Raw genomic sequence first — 22,269 nt, 5'->3', positions numbered from 1 at the left:
CCAGACTTTCTATGTCTGTATGTGGAAGAGGGAAAAAAAGCATCTCTCTGAACTATTCTAGCTAGACATACATACCTCCAAACCAGACAAAACTGGCTTACTCCTCTAACCCAGGAGGGAACACACAGTGTCCATCAGAGGCTAGAAAGGTCACAGAGCTTCTATTTTCCTTCTTCCAAACTAGTCCACGGATGGGAATCGGTGCAAAACAGAAACACACCACACCTTTGGTTTTGCTCCTCAATCACCTTCAGTAGCAGGGAAGTGTATGTCTGAAAGAGCATTTAAGCACAGAGTTAAGTCCAAACACCACAACTAATCTAGAGTTAAGACTTTAGTACTTGAACAACATGACTTTGCTTTCTGATAGATAAAACAAACATTTGCTTAGGTTTTTGATGCTGAACAACATTTAATATGTCCTTGTGAAATTAAGCTGAAACCACAGACAATAAAACTCAAATGCTAATCTTTTTAAAAATACCTTTTTTATCCATGTTTGCAAAGAATCAGAGTCTTGTGTAGGAAGGGGCTGTGCTATAAATGACAAATGTGTTCCTAAAGGCTCCAATTACCTAGTAACAAAGAAGGGAAATAACCAAACATTATGCTAACATTGGGTTGGTTTGCCATAGTTACATCCTCTGATGTTTCTGTGACTGGTGACCTTTCAGAATAAATACTACAGGGAATAGTCTGTTCTGTGAAATGCATTTCATTTTGTTCAAGAGGCCAATTTAGTGCTTTCAGGTTTTCACAAGGTCAATACAATCTATGTACACACAAAAAAAGAAAAACAGAACTACACAGACTTCTTTCTTTTCATTAGATACACTGTGAAAAAAACCCAAAACAATAGAAAGGAACTTCCAGGATCTCTCCCACACAGAAGGCAACTTGCATTTCACTGCAGGAACTTTAGTGTCACCAAAATCTTTGTTTTCTTGCAATAAAACATAACTAATACACACACTTGGTCTAATGGGAATTTAAGACTCAAAGAGACCATCTGGGTCATTGAAACAAGTTCTTTGAATCAATGATTAACCTGAAAGGGTCTAAGAAACATATATGCCAAGTACCACAGAGCATAGATGATGTTCTATTATCTCACAACGTATGACTGAACACCTTGGGACCAAAGCATTATTTTGACACACATAAAGTCCTAATTATACACATTTATCATTCTTTTTAACCCAGAATGGTAAAACAGACTCCTTGATCTCATGAACACTGCTAATCAAATTTGCTGTATTTATCCTTAATTTTGACAGAGAAGTCAGATAAAGAAGCCTCGGAGTTACTTTGGTGCCAGACATTTCACACACGGGAAAAGAAAACAAAAGCATTGTGTAACTCCTGTACAACAGGAGACAGAGATACCTTTTTTGTTTACAAAACCTCGGTATATCCACTGAAAACAGAACTGATAGTGCTAAGACATCAACCCCTCATACTTTTTGTCTGACTGCTCTATATGTGGCAAGCACCAACTGATTTGCGTTTCCTCCCTTTATAAAATTTACTTAAAATACCAAAGGAGACATCTATCTTAATTTCATTTCCTCTTAGAAGGGAAAAAAAAAAAAAAAAAAAAAGAAAGAAAGAAAAAAAAGAAAGAGAACAAGCACACAAACCAGACAGGAAGGTACAGCTACCCCTGCTGCAGTGGTTATGAGGCATCAGTGGTCATGGATTGCAAGTGAGAAAATCCCCACAAATTACATGACATGATCTAGTCTCCATTCACAAGCACAGCTGCAATCTAGCATAAGCTGGAATTGATACGCCTGACCTAAAATCCTAAACCAAGAAAAGCTGCCTGATTTATGACCTTATTATTGCCAGTTTTTGTTATTGATTAATTGTAATTTAGTGGGAAATAACCACTTCTCAATTTTTAGTGATCAATAAAATTTTATTAGCAAGCGGCGAGTGAGCAAAACAGCGCTGGGTGTGCCGGGAGTCTCTGCTCTACCAGGACACACACCTGACCCGGCAGAACCGAGTCCCTTTATAGTGTAGGCTTCATCCATATTCATGATGGGCGTACCCTGAGGGGTCTGCAAAGGTGTAAACAAGTTTTCCCGGGCTTTTCTCAGGTTTTCGCGGGCTTTTCTCAGGTTTCGGCGGGCTTGTCTCAGGTTTCTGTCACAGAAGGGGGGGATGACTCAGCACAAGTGTTTTTGTAGTGGCTTGGAGATGGGGGCCATTTTAGCTCCCTTCTAACAACTGATTTTAACAATAGAAACTATATACACGTATCTTATTTCTTATTTACGTAAGAGAATTACAAAACTGTTCGGCCACAACATCCTGACTACAACTTCTTTTTCCCCTTGAGATTTGAATAACAAATACCATATATGTTTTATTACAATTCCCCCCTTTTCTTTTAACTAATTTTGTTTTTCAAATCTCCTTAACACATCACAGACTTGTTAAATATACATGGTCCGAAAGTTAACCCAATTAATAATAACACTAGGGGTTTCATAAAATGGAGGTTTAACATCAAAATTGCGATTCCTCCCATAGCCCAAATGACTACTATAGTGAGGAGAGTTGGTGGGTTCATCTTCCAATTACTAGCTCATTGTACAAACGTGTCCCCTTTCTGTCTTGCGACAGGATTTGCATGCTCAGATCTTTTCCTTCCCCATACTTTCCAGTTCTCCTTGCCACAACAATCACCTGAACTGGTTGCTTCAAGGCCTTTCTTATTTTCCCCTCTCCATACGTCTCTGCCTCCTCCGCCTACTCCATTCATTCCTTAGAGCAGCGGGGCTTTCCATCTTCTCGGCAGCAGTCGTATTCTTTGGGGTTAGGGTCTCGTTGTCGACACCTAAACGCCTCCCAGTTCCAGGCTTTCACTTGTGGGATCGTACAGGGCACTTGGAGTATTTGGAATTTGCAAAGAGTTTGTACTATATTCACGTTATGGGGCTTAGGTTCATTGGTATGCACACAATTTTTCCTGTTGATGACTGGTTAATTTTCTTTCTCTTTTATAGCACTGGTCACAGTATTCCTTTGGGGAATAGCCGTGGACGCAGTGCGCCCACCAACTTTCCTCACAAGTAGTGCATTTAAAACGCACAAAAGGATAACAAACACAGTTAGGGGTTTTACAAAATTAATTTAGTCCTTCTTCCTTCGCAACACTAGCTTCAGATCTCCTGATGTTTCAGCTACTTCCCAGTGATCAGGCGTTAAGGGTCCTTTCACTCTGGTAGCATGAGTCCATCCCTTTTCAGCAGTCCGGACAGCAGTCTCTGTTGTGAGTATAACAAGAAACGGTCCCTCCCAATGAGGGGTAAGAGAGGATTCTTTCCAAGTTTTTATTAACACCTTGTCTCCAGGTCTTATGGAGTGCATACAAATTTCTAATGGAGGTCTCTGTACTACCATCCCTTTTTTGCGTAGTTCTTTTCTCCTATTCATGAGGTTTATTAAGTATGGTTGCAAATTGTCTTTTTCCAATACTGGGTGATCAGTGGGAAATTCCGTATCATAGGGCATACCATATAGCATTTCAAACGGGGATATTCCAGTATCAGTTCGGGGCTGGGTCCAGATATTCAGAAGTGCTAGGGGTAAACTTCTGACATTAATTTGGTAAGTTGTTTCTTGATTTCTCCATTCATTCTTTCCTGAGCTTTGTGGATGCCAGGGAGTGTGGAATTCCCACTTGGTCCCCAGGGAAGTCAATGTCTCTTTGATTACTTTAGACACAAAGTGGGGACCCCTGTCCGAATCAATTACTTGCTGTAGCTCGAGCAGTGGGAAAGGCCTCCACATAATGAGTGAGATGATCTACCAATACTAGGAGGTATTTGTACCGTCCTACTTTTGGTAGTTCTGTAAAATCGATTTGAATTCTTCCAAACGGTCTGTATGCCAAATCCCGTCCCCCTTGAATCTTTTCTCTTAATTGGTACTTATTAATTTTCTGGCAAGTTAAACAGCTTTTTATTATTCCCTTAGCAACATTATAAATTCCTATGCACATGTATTTAATAGCAAACTGGTCTACCAATGCTTGTACTCCCCAGTGAGTTTTAGTATGGAAATCCTTTTAAAATCTGTAACGCTCTTAGTACTGCATATAGTTCACAAGCTTGAACTGACCAGCTAGGACTCAGTGGTCCTGATTCTACTACCTCTAGGGTGGTTCCACTAATAATTGCATAACCTGATTCCTTTTCCCAGCCCATTCTTGGGTTAATAACCCAAATGCCATGCCGTCTTCAGTATTGGCAAATAAATAAAAGGGCCTTCTTATATCTGGTAAACTCAATACTGGAGCGTTGACTAAGTCAGTTTTTAATTTTTCTAATTTTTCCTCATCGTCTGGGATCCATTTAAGCAACCTGTCTTTTGTTAATTTCTGGTATAAAAATTTAACTTTTGTACTATAATTTTCAATCCATTGTCTACAGTACCCCAGTAGTCCAAGGAGCTGCCTAACCTGTCGTTTGTTTTTGGGAGCCTGGAGAGAAAGAATTCCATTTACCCTCTCTGGGTCTAATTTCTTGCTCCCTTTACTAATCCAGTGACCTAAATACTTCACCTCTTCTTCTACAAATTGCAATTTAGATTTGGATACTTTTAATCCTTGGAGGCTTAAGAAATTTAACAACTTAATGCTTTCCTTTCGTACCATCTCTGGGTTGCCTCCTGCTAACAGAAGGTCATCTACATATTGTACTAAAGTAACACCTTCCCCCAAGTTATAATCTTTTAAGATGTGTTCGAGGGCTTGTCCAAAGAGGTTAGGGGACTCAGTAAAACCCTGAGGCAAAACTGTCCACCTCAGCTGTTGTTTCCTAAAGGTATCTGGGTCTTCCCATTCAAAAGCAAAATAATTTCTACACTCCTCTTTTAGAGGACATGCCCAAAAAGCATCTTTCAAGTCTATTACGCTATACCACTGATTTTCAGGATTCAATTGACTAAGTAAAGTATGGGGGTTCACCACTACAGGAAATCTGGTTACAGTTCTTTTGTTGATTTCTCTTAAGTCATGCACTAATCTATAACTCCCATCTGCCTTCTTAACGGGCAATATTGGAGTATTAAAAGGTGACATACAAGGTTCTAATAGCCCCTGATTAAGGAGTCTCTCTATTTCAGGCTTTAAGCCTCTCCTGCCTTCTTGTGGCAAGTGATACTGTTTGATTCTAGTCGGGATCTCTGGGTTTCTAATGGTGACTTCAAAGGGGGTGATATCCAATCTACCCACTGTCTCTGGGGTATACCATACTTCTGGGTTAATCTTTTCTTCATCCGCCACTGTGAGGGGGCATAATCTGACTTTGAGTTCTCTTTCTTCTACTTCCAGATTAATTCCCAATTCTATAATCAGATCCCGTCCAAGTAAATTATAATCTGCTTCTGGTAATAATAAAAATGTTCCAATCACATATTTGCATTTTGATTCAACAATCACATCATGAAGAACCGGGGCCTCAAACGGTTCACCTTTAGCCCCTATTACACTGATTTTTTCTGATGATACTTTACAGCCTGGAGGCAGAGCCTGAATGGTAGATCTTTCGGCTCCTGAGTCCACAAGGAACTCTACCTCTTGTCGCTGAGGACCCACTTTAAGTTTTATCAAGGGCTCTTTGTTCTTTGGGTTCCCAGCACATAGAGCCCCTGACCCCACTAGTCTTCAGAAAACATTTTCTCATCTTGGATTCTCCTCCAGCAAACCTTCTTCACATGCCCCTTCCTTTTGCAATAAAAACATTCCACTTCCTTCATATTAAAGCAGGCAGAACCATTCAATGAATGAAAATCTCTGATCCCAAAGAAACCATAGTCTCCAGGTAATCATCACATAAAACATCCATGTTCTGCACAGCTTTATTACATGCAGGTACTGGGGAATGCACAGAACAGTTTTCAGGCTAAAATAATGTAGTTTGCTGCATGTTTGAGTTGTTACACACTCTGCATTGCCTCCTCTCAACCTGAAACTCCTACTCCTGGGTCTAGACATTTAGAGCAAGGGTAGTTTAAATCTACCGAGACTGTTGCCCATGTACTTCCAGATGCAATCAGATAAAGCATCTGGGCAGATATACCACACACGCGCTGCACGGTGTTTACATAGCACATCACAAATTACAAAACTGGTAAGCTCTAGGCCATGGCCTGTGAGGAGAAAGTCTGCAAAGGGCACAGCAGCATCCTCCTTCTTTGGAAAAGACACAACATTTATGAGCTGCCTAGTCAGTGTGCTACAATTATGTCAGTTCCCCGTCTTTTGGCTAAGAAGTACAAACCAGATTAGCAGCTCCAAAAGAATGTGGTCTGGGGGCAAATTAGCTTGAACTTGGCTCCCCAGCCCATATACCTGCCTGTATGCTAGAACCCTGATTCTCTTTTTTTTTTTTTTCCAACTCCTGCCAATGATGTAAGAGAGCTGTCTGCTTGAAGAACAGGCAGCCAGATTAAGCTGCAGATCTGCTCACTTTTTTCCCTCTTGGACTATTGCTTTCACTCTGATAATGTTTTACTCTGATTTTCTTATTTAAATTGATTCATCACTGTTAAGAAAAAAAAAAAAAGCTGCTGAAGCTAGCCAAGGGCTTGTATCTATCACAGTGATCTTTTGATCCTTGTCTACAGTCCTTAAAATACCAAGAGGATAGAAAGTTCTAAGCTGTCACCTTCTGATCACCAAGTCAAGCAGGCAAAGGTATATTGAATAATAAACGAGTCAGGAAGAAGTGAAACGACATTTAAATAGATCATTATCTGGGTATCCAAATTGATAACAAGAACAGTACCACCACTTCAAGTAGGAATCCACCTAAACTTCCTGAGCTTCTCTCAGCAATTCTTCTCCCTTGCCAATCTTCTATCTTTTCTAGCTTCTTCCTAATATTCGCCCAAGACTTAGCCACAAACTGACTCTTTAATAATGCCTGCCCCACAGGGATGGCAGGATCTATTCCCGAGTACAACTGTTATTAATATTCTGCCCTCGGGGAACTGACTCTCTAATTCCTTGAATTATGATCATTCTTAAATCTGCCATGTGGGTTTGGTGGCCTGGGTCTTGATTATTCCAGTTGGGTTTTACCAACAGCCGCTTCTGATCTGCTGTGGGACCTACTTGATGTTGCTGGTCCCAAAGTCTCATACCTGCCCTCCTGATCATATCTCGTTCCTCCATAGTAAATAGAATTCCTAGGATAGATTGTAATTTATCCCAGGTATATAAATTTGGGCCAAGAAACTGGTCCACCTGTTTGGCTACGCCAAATGGGTCCTCTAATAAGTTCCCCATTTCTTTTTTAAAATCTCTCACATCTCCAGTGTTGAGGGGAACAGCGACATACCCTGCTCCCGGTTCCCCTTGTGCCCCCACTCCTGGCACAAGCATTTCTCTAAGGGGGTATAATCTTCCTTCCTTAACTTTGCTTCGGGTAACCCGCTGAGGGGGTCCGGAAGATTCGGGGTCAGAATCATTGGTTACAAGTATGAGCGGGTTAGAAGGAGGGGGGGGGCTCAGCACAGAGCCCCCTCGAGACAGTTTACTGCAGCCTGTCTCTGAGCAGAAGCCTAAACGCTAATTTGGGGCCCCTCGGTGCCCCCTGCCCCAGCCCCAACCCCCCCCCCCCGGGGCAGCTGGGTGCTCAGGACAGGCCCTCCCGGCTGGGGAGTGGGCAGCTCTGCCCCCCCCCCCTCCCCCACGCTGGGCCAGGCTCCGCAACACTGCTCCAGGGCTCGGCTTGGGCACGCTGCTCGGGTCAGGCCCGTGGTGCCCTGGGAACAAGCCCTGTCCCAGCTGGAGCCAGCAGCGGGAGGAGTTCAGCTGCCCCCTCCCATGGATCCAGAGGGCTTGCTTTCCCTCTGTCCCATCTTCCAGAGTGCCACTCGCTCGCACTCTGGGATTATCAACCTCCTAGTGGGATATCCGGCAATTCTTCCTTGCCCCCACCCATGGATCCAGAGGGCTTGCTTTCCCTCTGTCCCATCTTCCAGAGTGCCTTCTTTCACACACACACACGCTCCCCTTATTCGTGACTCGCTCCTTCGCAGGCTACGAGAACTGCACTACTAAAGGGTCCGCATTCGGGTGATCTCTTCGAGACCTCTCACTCACTCGCACTCTGGGATTACCAACCCCAACCGAACGGATAACTGCACAAACGCAAATACTTACTCCTCCCCGGAGTCTTCGATTGGTCTTCGTGCACAAAATTTAAGGGGTTCTGCAGATTCTTTTGCTCACTCCCGAGTCCGAATTAAAAGGGGTTCAGATATCCAGCGTTTTGGCCACGAGATCCTCAGACTGGGGCTATCCGAAGATAGGGCGCCTCCCCTATCTGGGGTTTCGCACCAAAAGATCTGGATCCAAGTCACGGCACTAAATTTGTTATTGATTAATTGTAATTTAGTGGGAAATAACCACTTCTCAATTTTTAGTGATGAATAAAATTTTATTAGCAAGCGGCGAGTGAGCAAAACAGCGCTGGGTGTGCTGGGAGTCTCTGCTCTACCAAGACACACACCTTACAGGACAGCACTGAGTCCCTTTATAGTGTAGGCTTCATCCATATTCATGATGGGCGTACCCTGAGGGGTCTGCAAAGTTGTAAACAAGTTTCCCGGGCTTTTCTCCTGTTTTCGCGGGCTTTTCTCAGGTTTCCGTCACAGAAGGGGGGATGACTCAGCACAAGTGTTTTTGTAGTGGCTTGGAGATGGGGGCCATTTTAGCTCCCTTCTAACAACTGATTTTAACAATAGAAACTATATACATATATCTTATTTCTTATTTACATAAGAGAATTACAAAACTGTTCGGCCACAACATCCTGACTACAACTTCTTTTTCCCCTTGAGATTTGAATAACAAATACCATATATGTTTTATTACAACAGGGAACCAGACTTTCTATGTCTGTATGTGGAAGAGGGAAAAAAAGCATCTCTCTGAACTATTCTAGCTAGACATACATACCTCCAAACCAGACAAAACTGGCTTACTCCTCTAACCCAGGAGGGAACACACAGTGTCCATCAGAGGCTAGAAAGGTCACAGAGCTTCTATTTTCCTTCTTCCAAACTAGTCCACGGATGGGAATCGGTGCAAAACAGAAACACACCACACCTTTGGTTTTGCTCCTCAATCACCTTCAGTAGCAGGGAAGTGTATGTCTGAAAGAGCATTTAAGCACAGAGTTAAGTCCAAACACCACAACTAATCTAGAGTTAAGACTTTAGTACTTGAACAACATGACTTTGCTTTCTGATAGATAAAACAAACATTTGCTTAGGTTTTTGATGCTGAACAACATTTAATATGTCCTTGTGAAATTAAGCTGAAACCACAGACAATAAAACTCAAATGCTAATCTTTTTAAAAATACCTTTTTTATCCATGTTTGCAAAGAATCAGAGTCTTGTGTAGGAAGGGGCTGTGCTATAAATGACAAATGTGTTCCTAAAGGCTCCAATTACCTAGTAACAAAGAAGGGAAATAACCAAACATTATGCTAACATTGGGTTGGTTTGCCATAGTTACATCCTCTGATGTTTCTGTGACTGGTGACCTTTCAGAATAAATACTACAGGGAATAGTCTGTTCTGTGAAATGCATTTCATTTTGTTCAAGAGGCCAATTTAGTGCTTTCAGGTTTTCACAAGGTCAATACAATCTATGTACACACAAAAAAAGAAAAACAGAACTACACAGACTTCTTTCTTTTCATTAGATACACTGTGAAAAAAACCCAAAACAATAGAAAGGAACTTCCAGGATCTCTCCCACACAGAAGGCAACTTGCATTTCACTGCAGGAACTTTAGTGTCACCAAAATCTTTGTTTTCTTGCAATAAAACATAACTAATACACACACTTGGTCTAATGGGAATTTAAGACTCAAAGAGACCATCTGGGTCATTGAAACAAGTTCTTTGAATCAATGATTAACCTGAAAGGGTCTAAGAAACATATATGCCAAGTACCACAGAGCATAGATGATGTTCTATTATCTCACAACGTATGACTGAACACCTTGGGACCAAAGCATTATTTTGACACACATAAAGTCCTAATTATACACATTTATCATTCTTTTTAACCCAGAATGGTAAAACAGACTCCTTGATCTCATGAACACTGCTAATCAAATTTGCTGTATTTATCCTTAATTTTGACAGAGAAGTCAGATAAAGAAGCCTCGGAGTTACTTTGGTGCCAGACATTTCACACACGGGAAAAGAAAACAAAAGCATTGTGTAACTCCTGTACAACAGGAGACAGAGATACCTTTTTTGTTTACAAAACCTCGGTATATCCACTGAAAACAGAACTGATAGTGCTAAGACATCAACCCCTCATACTTTTTGTCTGACTGCTCTATATGTGGCAAGCACCAACTGATTTGCGTTTCCTCCCTTTATAAAATTTACTTAAAATACCAAAGGAGACATCTATCTTAATTTCATTTCCTCTTAGAAGGGAAAAAAAAAAAAAAAAAAAAAAAAGAAAGAAAGAAAAAAAAGAAAGAGAACAAGCACACAAACCAGACAGGAAGGTACAGCTACCCCTGCTGCAGTGGTTATGAGGCATCAGTGGTCATGGATTGCAAGTGAGAAAATCCCCACAAATTACATGACATGATCTAGTCTCCATTCACAAGCACAGCTGCAATCTAGCATAAGCTGGAATTGATACGCCTGACCTAAAATCCTAAACCAAGAAAAGCTGCCTGATTTATGACCTCATTATTATTGCCAGTTTTCAGTCCTTAGATCCTCCCAGAACATATAAACTAAACAACGCACACATAAACCAAGTAATTTTTAGCATGGATTAATTCCCACATTTTGAAGCAAATGCAAACAGCACTGGATAGACACATCATGACTGTTTTCATAGGAGTAGCAAAAACTACCTAATCAAATAAAACATTAAAAAAATATATATATATGAATTTCCTGCAGAGAGAAATAGGCTGGAACCCTACTTTCACTGAATGAGAAAGTCTGTGGTTAAAACATAAAAAAAATATTCTCTGCCCTTATTAAATTTGATTGTAAGCAGACTGATTTCAGTCACAGCACAGACTGGCATAAGGAAAAAGGAAGAAGACATAGTTCTACATTTAAATACTTTGCACTAATGGAGTGCTCTGTACCCACAGGTCTTCAGACACTTCATAAAGTGAGAATAACTGCTCTTCTCATCTCCCATTTAAAGAAACAAAAGCAACAATGCTAAAACAAAAAGTAGTGAGAGAGCTGAGAAAGGACTTGCAGACAGGTCTCACCTCCAAACCGAAACACGTATTTGGATCAGTTTGACCCAAAATGAAAATTAAAATATCCATGCCCCCCAACTGGAAAATTCAGTTGCAGTATTCCAGAGTCATTCTCCGATTTTTAACTCATTTGCCTAGGCAGGATCAGTGCTGACATGGAAATATGAAAGACTTCTGTTTGAAAAAATCAGAATATCCTGATTTTCTTAAAAGGAATTCCCATTTTTCTCAGCCAGTCACAGATTCAGGAAACACCTTCAGTTCCTGAGAAGTTGTATTCTCAGCAAAATTGGCTATTAATTTAGCAATGCTTTGCGTTGGCCGATTAGCAGTCAAACCTACATTTCATCAGACAGAACATGCTGTCTTCTATTTGATATGGCAGAGCCCTGGAAAGACTCCTCCTTCATGCTGTTTATTGAAAACAGGATCCATTTAGGTATAAAAACCAAACAAACAAGCAAAAAAAACCTCTTGCAGTTTCAGCAAGTTAACTCATCAGTATTGGCTTCTGTGATAGATAGTAAACTATTTATTCATCAAATTCAGTCAAAACAATGGAGAAGTAAATCACCACCTGAGCTATGTAAAGCTAATATTGCTACATTGTATAAAACTAACCGACTAACAGCAAGCCTTAGCTTAACTAACATAATAAATCAAGGCTGTGTAGGGGGTAGGTAGAAGATATAGTGGTGCGTCCTTATCAGAGCTTTAACAGAGACATGTAGAGACAAGAGGCAAGCAGAGACATGTCAGAGAACTACAGAGGCTGCGCAGAACCTTGGGGTGAAAAGTTCAACGGCGAGGAAGAGGAGATACTTCATCTCTACGACCACTATTCAGGACTCTGCGACCAGCGCCCAGAACTGTTGAAGTTTACTGCGCAGAGAAACCTCATTAAAATATGAAGCGGGGGTAGGCGGGGATAGATTATGAATATATATGAGAGTTTCATTAATATACATCACTTTGTAACACATAAGCAAGATGAAAAAACTTCGAAAGTGCGCGCCGTTGGTGGAGTTGAACTCCCCGGCCGCCCAGCGCTGTTTTGCTTGTTGCCGCTTGCTAAATAAACAATTGGAATTTTTATTGGCCCTGTCTCACATCAATTTGAGAATTTACCTATAACAGCTTCCTTTGTTGAAGCACCTTGAGCCTATTAGAAACATACACCTTCACTGACATCTTGCTGTTCTGCTTGGGAAATTCAGCAAAAAGCTACCTATTTATCTTTGCATGTACATCCACATAAGTTATGTCAGCTGGCTGTCACCAGTGTGACCAAAGTTCTAGGCACACAGGTTACTGACCTCAAAACACGCTGTTTGAAGTCCTTGTTTGACGTAATTTGTGTTATTCTCTACGTCAATAGCTATTTCATCTGTTGTCTACTATATTTACAACTGAACAAAATAAAGAGAATAGAAACTATTACTCAATGCAGTTTTCCTTAGACATTCTCCTGTCTCACTACAGGAATAATTTCAGCTATGCTAGCAAATATCCTACCTTTTAAGAATAAGGATGTATAGGTATCTGCAATGAACATGAATAATTTCTAATGTTATTAAAAACTCAAAACTTCCAATTTAAGAATCATAGTCGAGAAACATGAACACCTCACAAAAATGTGCCTGACTTTCCTCTTCATTACTTCAGCTGAAAATCATTCAGAACTACTACAATAAAATCATGCTCCGTATTTTCACTGCACGATGAACATGCAATGTGGAGGTAGTATCTGACTTTTTTTAGGGAAGAGTGTACGTATAGCCAAATGAAACTGCGTTCCCAGCAACCAATAACACTGAACTTTGATATGAATTAATGATACAGAGGAAGGGCAGGAACAAAGGGAACTGGGGGGCAAAGGGGAAGATAAGCAACAGACTTGCCTAAAAAGAGGCCAGAAATCCCAAACTTGTGGTCTGTGTTCTCTTCCCATCAGAGGCAGGCATGGGCATTAGCTGTGGTTTCAACAGATCAGACCTGCATTGTGATATTCCCTTACAAACTGCAGCCAAGGAGGAGGGGCAGGGCAGGGAGAAAAAAAGAAAGAGAACAGAGACAGGGGGTTACAGCCAACAATACAATATATCCATCCCAAGCAAAGATGGCATGGATCTTCTATCATCCCCATGTCAATGTTCTCAATAATATTCATCAAACAATTTATTAAGAATTCTGAGGTGAAAAGTTTGTTCATAGGAATGTTCCTGTGATGAGGCTTTAATAAATCACAGTTCCTGTATGGAAAGAAATACAGACCACATTAGACTTCCCTTGTCAAAGTTCACTGCTGAGATTCTTGGTGGCCACAGCTGCTTTAGACACCCAGTAGCTACTACAGCATTCACCTAAAACTGAAACCAAAACATCAGATAAGAAAAATTGGCATGTGTAACACATACTCAAGCAGCACTGTGGCATAATTTGCAGCGTATAGCTACATTTGTTATACCTGAAATCAAGCCTCATGTTTATTTGTAACAGCAATAGCCATCTGATTAAAAAAATAATAAAACTATAGCATCTATTTCTGAATCATTTGTCTTGGATAATTAATTTGCCAAGAGCATGAGTCACCCAGTTAGAAATGAGTTAGAAAATTACTCATTTCTAACTTTATACTAATATTATCCTTAAAATAAAAGGATTCCTCCCTTACCCCTAAATTGTTGCATGTTTTGTTTCTTTTCACAATGCCAAAATCTGCTTTATACAGAATTTTTGGATTGTTGGAATAATTATCTTAGGTTTATAACGCCATTCACCCAGAAAGATCTTACGGTGCTTTATAAATGTCTGTGTATTCTTCAGTGCACCCACACACATGATGCAGTACATGACAGTACTTGGCAACACTATACAAAAGCACCTGACTGGAACTGCAGTCAGATCCTATAATCTGTTGAAACAGCAAAGGGAAACTCAGATGCACAAAACTGAATTACTAACAACAGAATTTTGCTGTTTACAGCTCAGTTTTTGCAAAATGGGGTTTATTCTGACTACAGAGGGTCAGATCAGCCAGTGCTTGGTAACACTCATAATTTCAGTGGAAACCTTTCAATTTCTTCAGATTTCAGCTGTGAGCAAACTTTCAGTAAGGAAGCCTGGCCTGCTTCAAAACTCTTCTCATCCTTGGCTGCAGCATGTTGTGACAACATCAGGGCAGCATTAAATGGAGAACTTTATGCTGAACAACATTTGGAAATACTCTCTCTAACTCTGCAAGTCTGGATATGCCCAAAGGCTGCAATCCAGCCAGCCTCCTGCATATTTGACTCCTTGCTGAAGAATTGCCAAAGATGCAACTTCAGAAGCAATTTAGCCAATCTAAGACTGCTTAATAGATGAGAAGCAGCCCTGCTCTTTTGTCCCACCAGCATTTCTGCCTGCTCTTCTGCTGTCCCAGCACCTGTTTGGCCACATGGATCTACTTGCTGATTTGGCTGAAAATAATGGTATAAAAACATGTTTAAAAAACTAGCTGCTCATTAATCAACCCTTTGAGAAGCAACAGAGACTTCATGAGTTTTCATCATCTTTCATCTGCTGGTGCACTTTCAGGGAAGAAGACTGTGCTTCTCTTCAAGGACTGCAAAGAACACTGTAGTCCCATCGCATGGCACAAATACAGGCTCTTCTTTTCAGGAGTATGACTTCATTCTATGCAGGGCAGATGTCTAGTGTGTATTAAGCTCCCTGCCTTCTGTTTTTCCTACAGGATGGGCAATGGCCAGCCTGAAATACTACTAAAACATAAGCTTACAAAAGAAAAAAAAAGGAAGATGAGCTCAGACCAAAACAGGAAATGCCCTGGGCCATTTGTTATTGTCAAAGAGCCATTATTTTCAAGTCCTTTAAAGATGTGACTGGTTAAGAAATTTGTTTTCTAAATGTTAATTCCTTGCCCTTTTATCATGCTTTAGGATAACTGTGTTACCCAATATTAGACATTAAATTTAACATCTAAACTAAGCGGCTAGAAAGCAAGGTTCCTCCAGGGGGCAATTCAGGTTATGGTTATATTGCTTAGCTGTACCATGTAGCATAACTGGAAAGAACAAGAGTTTAACTTAGGCCTGAAACTATTCTGAGCATTTCTCACCACTGGCTCTACAGGAAGCCCAAGTTAAAACATCTGAAGGTCAGTGGCATGACTATCCCACTCCAGTCACATCTTCACTTAAGTTCAAGGAGAAGCCCTGAGTGCCCAAAACCATGATGACATTCCGAGGAATGGTACATAACATCAGAGAATGGCACTAGTTTCTGAGGTCAAGACAGACAGTTGACACTTGCCAAGGATAAAAGAAGCTCTGTCTTGGGTGTCAGAGCCAGAAAGATGAGTAATACTACACTGAAATACTGTAATGGCTGCACTGTAACATATCCTGCTCCTTGGATTTAGCCCATGTTACATGAGCAGTAAGCTTCTTACTCTTGAACCACATCTTTTTGAGGCACCTTATATTTTTGAGACACAGAAGTGTCCAGTCTTCTGGCTTCTACACAGAACTATATATATATATATATATATGTACACACACACCCCCCTTTAGTGGAGATCTTTCAGTTTCTTCAGCTATCAGATAAATATCTGATATTTATTTAGATATATCTTGGTATCTTGGCCAGTTTCCCCATTTCAGAATGGCATGACTCTAGATATGTATTGACTTCATGTTCCAATTTATTTATCTTGTTAAGCTTCTAGTAAGAGGACAGCAACAGTTGAGAATGTAACGAGCAACAGAATGCCTTTGGTAAAGTTTTCTGGGCTGTTCTGAGGGCTCTGGGACCATTAGACAGCTATTTACAGCCTCTGTTTTATATAACACTACAAAAGAAGAAACAGTATTCTCAAAAAAGTAATCCTAAGGATTAAAGCTTGAATTTCTTACACCATGAAGAATTTCCATAAGCAGCCCGGAACTGAAATAAAACTTCTGAAACCTCAGTTGAAATAAAATTCAAACATATGTTTCATTTCAGGAAAGTCAATCCTGAGATTTTTACCTTTAAATAATGGTTACCCATGTTGGTATTTACACAGCTCTGTGGATGATTGAAAAAGAATCAACAACACATGGAGAGAAATAGTTTTACTAGTAAGATTTGGAATTCATGCCCAGCCCTTAACCTGGAGGTTTCAAGCTAACATGCTGTCTGCAAAAAAAAATAATTAACATCATGTATGGCAAAAAGTGCAAAACAGGCCTAGTCCCAGACTTAGAGATAAAAAGACATTATGCAAATATTTGCAGAACATAGGCATAGGTTTAGAAATTAAAAAAAAAAAAAAGAAAAAGAAAAAGAAAAAAGGGGACATTTTAGGGAACCAAACAATATTTGGATACACAGTTCAAACACCCTTCATGAAATATAAGCAGCACATATAAAAAACATTTTCTGAAGTAGCCAGTGTTCCTGTACTGTATCTGTCCTTCTGCATTAACCATACCACTCTATTTTTATGTCCAAAGGATGTAACCTTGAAACCCATAGGAAAACTAAGATGGCTGTGTGAAAACAGCGGCAAAGCTCATACTGACTTCTCTAAGTACAGGATTCGATTTATTATTCCAGCTGTATAGCCATTTCTAACAGTATGTCCTGAGACATCAGTAGAATGTCGGCTAGGAGAGAAGAATATTACACACCTAGTTGATACCAACCGTCACTCTTTCTGCTTGTGCTTTCTATGGCAAGGTTTTCAGTTATGTGATTACCAGTAACTCAAAAATGCCTGGTTTACATGATTCAGCATGATCACAACCCAAAGTGAGACAGTGTACCGGCTCTGGCTGGGATGGAGTTAATTTTCTGGGGCACATCACAAATGCCCCAGAAACTATATTTAGCAACCAGTTCTACGGAAAAGCCATCTATGCAGACTTTTCTTAAAAATAAGACAGCACGCAATTTAAGAGCAGTCATCTTTTCTTGTATAAATACACTTTCACAAAAAAACCTTTGACCGTATATTTTTTAAACAATAGTTTTACTATTCACAACATGTATCTTAAATACCTGATAGCTAAGCTATTTGCTACATGACTATGAATCAGTCAGACAAAACAGACTGAATGTTTTGACATTTGACAACAAATTGCATCAGACATTGACACTGACAAACAAAATGAATCAAACAGACAAAACATTTACAGGACAAATACTTGTGTCACAATGTGAAAACAGTTCTTACCATTTTCTCCAACGGAGGCCACTTTTGCTGTTACATTGACTACTGTGATACTGTGTTGTTTGGCCTGATCAGCCAACTCCTGTCTAAATGCTTCAGCCCCTTTCAGCAATAAAGAAGTAAAATACTTAGCCATCACTGGTGGTCTTACAGCATCTGTGCCAGAGTTACAGAAAGACCCTAGAAAACGCAGAAGAAAAATAAAAGTTGGGTTTTTTTCCCCTCCAGTTAGTAAAGCTTCAGTTTCCTTTGGTAGTAAAACATATAAATATATATATACGCACATACATACACAAAATATTTCTCAATTATTATTCATCTTGAGAGTCTATTAAATTTTACTCCAGATTGGCAGTTTAAATGAGTAGGGTATGTCACAGAAACATTTAAGAAACATACTTTATCATCATTTATGCTGTGATGATGTTAAAAAGCTCCTGTGAGGTTAAGAATGCACTGTATTAGGCAAACATGAGTACAACTGCGCTAATGGAAGGCCCTAATGATCCTGCCTTGAAAAGCTTCCTAATCATAGTAACAAAAGATTTAAATGGATGGATGGATGGATGGATGGATGGATGTAAAAAATATACAGCACACTAATACTGAAAAAAACTGCATTACTAATTCCTCAAAATATCCAAGCCATTCACTTATTTTAGTTGCCAGAGCCAGTATAGAACACTATTACTGTGAGGCACTTGGTTACACACGCTTCTTTAAGAGCTGTTCGAATTAAAGTGACCTGAGAACCTAAGTACACTCATACACTTGGTAAGCGTAATGATCCAAGACACACAATTATGTTTTCAGGTACATTTTTAAGCCTGTTGATGAGAGATAGAAGTTTCTGATTTCAAAATGCTAGATCTGACCTTCAAAACAGTAATCATTTATATTACCGTATTGCAGAGAATAATCGATTTTGAAACTATTTGGTTTAATTACAAGATTAAAAGGTTGGTTAAAGCTGAAATGATCTCTTTAGCTCATCAGAGAATTATGCAATAAATCAAAGGGTAGAATGAATAACCAGGGTGGAGGGAGAAACAGCAATAGCTTTTTTGTCTCAGTTGCACTCTTTCCAAGGACTAAGTCTTGAGTTATTCAAATTGAACAACATACATCTTAGTAAATATAGTTCTTCTATACAATACAAAACAATACAGCTCCTGCTCAAGGAGTAATACTATGTTTGCCATGTACATGCTTTCAAATGAAGCTATGAAGATTTGAAAATTATATGCTGAGCACATGTAGCACATTTTTATAACACAAAACCCTGTCATGGGACCAGGTGGCCTCAATGCATCTATGAAAAGCACACATGCAGCAGTACCTAAACATGCCTTAACACAACCATGCCTCCAGCTGTGAGCTCCCTGTCTCTTCTCTTCTCAGTGAATGACTTTAAACGACCACAGGGCAACAGGCAACCCCAACACCTTACTTGCCACAGCAGCCAGCCCTGGCGCTGGGAAGCCGCCAGAGGCCAAGTGTCAAGGCCCGAGTCCAGCACCAGGCGCTATGGCTTGCCTCCAGCAGCCCATCAGCGATCCCCTCCTTCCTCCCCAGGCCCCCGGCTGGCTATTTCACACTGCCATGTGCTGCTCAAGCCCCCTCTTTGCCGGTGGGTCTGGGATTCATTTTCCAGACTGTATTTTATGCTTCCAGAGCACCTCAAGGGAGCGGCCTCATGACCATCCGCCAACTCCTTCCTCCCACCCTGCCCGAACTCCCGCAATTACTCAGTTAACCAAATTACCCACGAAACAGCCGCAGCACTTGGAGGCCGGCGGCTGGCAGAAAGCCCCTGCCCCTGGGGAAAGGGCCCCGACTACAGATACCGCCGGGGACGGCTGCGGCTCCGGCCCCACACCGCCGCGGGGCTCCAGCCAGCCGCCCCCCACCCTGCAGGGCCGGACCCCGCCTGCTCCCGGCCGGGGACGCCCAGCCCCGCTCGGATCTCCCGGGCCTCGACGCCGTCACCTGCCCCCGGGGTGACGCCTCCCGAGCTGGGGAGCGCCCGTGGCAGCCCCCAGGCCGGGCGCCTTCTGCCGGGGCTGGGTGCGAGGGCCCGGCGGGGTCGGGGCGGCGGCGGGTGGTCTGTGGCCTCGCTTCGCGCCGAGGCGGCTTCCGCCAGCGCTGCCGGGCCAGCGGGGCTGGTGGGGCCTTGACGGTGGGGCCGAGGTGCTACGGCTGGACGTTACGGCGGGCCTCGCGCTCCGGGCTCCGTCACCTTGTCTCCCGTCGTTAATTTGACGTAAGTTCAGGTCCCTTTGAAGGAAGAGACGCTGTGCTGGCCGACTGACACCGGACCGCAACGTGAATATCGTCTGCTTGCCAGTGACTGCCTCTGCGCCCCTCGGTTCAAGGGAAGGCTTGAACGTATGCACGCTGATGCACAACAATTACACGGACAAACTCAAGTCATTTTTCTCTTAAGTTTGTGCCTTTAAAGCTAATCTTGAGCAGGAAACAAGCAAATAGTTGAAGAATTGAAAGTCAGCTGTGGAAAAAATATATTGGATGAACTGGGAAATGTGAGACTGAAGAAGCAGCTTATTGCTTAAAAGACATAAAGGAAAATATACCTATATCAGTAAAGAAGAATGCACAAATCAACAGCCTGCAAAGTCATGAGTTCACAAAATCAGCTGTATATGACTTAGAAATAATGTCACCTGAAGGCAACTGATGGCACGGGGCCAACGAGGGTACCACTATATAGGTTCAAATTAAAGGCAGTGTGAAATGCACCCACAGGACTGTGCAAATCACAAGATCAATGACACGCACTGCCCTGAAAGACAGGTGAAAAGGGGCTGATATGGCAGACTACCAAGAAGGTAACGCAGCACACCATTTTCCTCCAAGGCACCTCTGTGACAAGGAACGGGAGCTTTCCTGCCAGTCAGCTCCAAACAAGCCCTGCAGAAGAAGGACTCTCCTCCAACCAGGATGGGAAGGCAGCGCTGTCAGGGCACAGGGAAGCGCAGCAGAACCAGGAGTGCTGAGGGGAAACTGAAGTGCTTTGTCAGTTCCCCGGGGAAGATGAGTTGAGTACAAAGACGCTGAAGCCAGTTCTGGTTTGGCTGCTGCTCAGATGTGCTGAAGGATGCTGGGCCAAGTCCCAGAAGTGTTGACTGTGTCTCTAATTTCTTCTGACAGCAGTGTAAAAGCTACCCGAGATACGCTGTCTCAGAGGGCATCATCTCATCACTCTGATGAGGAGACTATCCACAACTTTTCAATCCTGTCCCAAATATAAGGAGCATAAGTTTCTAAGGGTAATGATGAGAGCTGTAACAAGTAATTCATAAAAAAAATCTTTTCCCCTTGCAGAGTGGCAACCTTGCTCCACAAGTTATAGAGGACTTAAAAAGAAACATAATCAAATTTCAGGAGCTAATGAGTTAACACTTTTGGCAGCAGATATTTTTGTTGCAACTGGCTGTCCTTGCACAAACTACTTTAAGGAGAATTGGTGAAAAGCCATATAGGTTATTTACATAGATAGAGTTTCATCATCTCCCACTCCAAAACAGGCTGGGTTGGTTATGCTGATGTAATGTTTTCTTTATCATGGTTTGTGTGAGGCTAGGAGCACATGTTAGATTGTGTTTTGCTCTTTTAGTATGTTGATGGTAGTCCTTTGAGATACTAGTTTAAATTACGCAGCATGTGCAGTATTTTAAAATCAGTTTCAGAAATCTAATATTCAAACAAAACCAAAATACTGCTTGTACTATGAGCTTTGTTATGCCCCAAGTTCTGCAGAAAACAGCACCCAACATTTTTAGGAATATACCTTGAAAAATATTCCGAGAAGATCTTCAGTTTTCCTTTTCAACAAGTAGAAGAGAACAACTTTCAGGTTTGCTCGCAGGAGCTAATTTTCCCCTTTATTTGAGAACCATTCTCAGTCCCTTCCTGGTATGAAAAAGGTGGTTTGGCATTAGGTTAGTTCAGTAGTTTGAATTCACTGTTCTGTTCAGGATAGAAACTAAAATACTTTTTAAAAAGTTAGCCTAAGTCTTAAAGAATGTCTACAAGAGCTTTTCGGTTTTGTTTGGCAAGCAATTTCAAATCCAAAATCGCATCACTTTCTGCTGTTAAAACACACCGACTCTTGCAACATGGCCTGCATCTGAACTGAAATCAAGCACACATCTTTTACTGATACGACACAACCTCTGTTTAACGAAAGATGGGATATAATCTTAAAGACAACCTCATCAAAGCAGCTGATACAGGATCTGTGTAGAATTATTCTTTTACAGAATTGCTTGCACTAGCTGGCATTTTCTTCAAATGAAAGACAAACGTTTGGTTTTGGTAGTTATTGACTACTTTCAAGTTACTTTTCCTTTTATTTCAATTTAAAACAGGCAGACATTCTTTATTAAAGTTCAAAGAATTCCTGTCTGAGTCTAAAGAGAAACTTATGGTGATTTTTGTTACCTAAATCCATACATTTCCATACTCTGGGTGCCTGCAACACAGAAGCCTCAGAGAACACCCCTCGCAGCGCAGCGCGCCCCCACTGCGAAGCCCAGCCGCCGCCTCAGAGGAAACCTCCCCCCCGCACCGCCAGCCGGGCTGCCCGGCCCGGGCCCGGCCCGGCCCGGCCCCGCCGCGTGCCCCCCCCAGACTACATTTCCCGCCGAGCCTTTCGCCGCGGCAACGTCCGCCCTCCCTCGCCGGCGGTCGCGTGACGGCGCCGAGCTCTGCCATTGGTCAGATTTGAAAAGAATCGCGGCC

General features: G+C 41.6%; 1 long non-coding RNA gene across 2 annotated transcripts; it reads right to left on the bottom strand.

Annotated features, from left to right (window-relative positions):
- Positions 1 to 8,472: 8,472 nt before the first annotated feature.
- LOC141919081 (uncharacterized) lies at positions 8,473 to 21,429 on the bottom strand. 2 transcript variants are annotated; one of them, XR_012621866.1, is made up of 5 exons: positions 21,317 to 21,429; positions 17,509 to 17,685; positions 13,563 to 13,657; positions 13,190 to 13,308; positions 8,473 to 9,180 (listed from the first exon to the last, which is right to left on the bottom strand). It is a non-coding gene; the product is annotated as an uncharacterized LOC141919081 (long non-coding RNA). The 2 variants fall into 2 exon arrangements; XR_012621867.1 differs by lacking the exon at positions 13,190 to 13,308.
- Between the last annotated feature and the right edge of the window lie 840 nt (positions 21,430 to 22,269).

This window comes from Strix aluco, unplaced genomic scaffold, assembly GCF_031877795.1.
Source record: "Strix aluco isolate bStrAlu1 unplaced genomic scaffold, bStrAlu1.hap1 HAP1_SCAFFOLD_89, whole genome shotgun sequence".
NCBI classification, from domain to species: Eukaryota; Metazoa; Chordata; class Aves; order Strigiformes; family Strigidae; genus Strix; species Strix aluco.
Note: the sequence above shows the minus strand (reverse complement) of the source record. Positions and strands in the feature narration are given on the sequence as shown.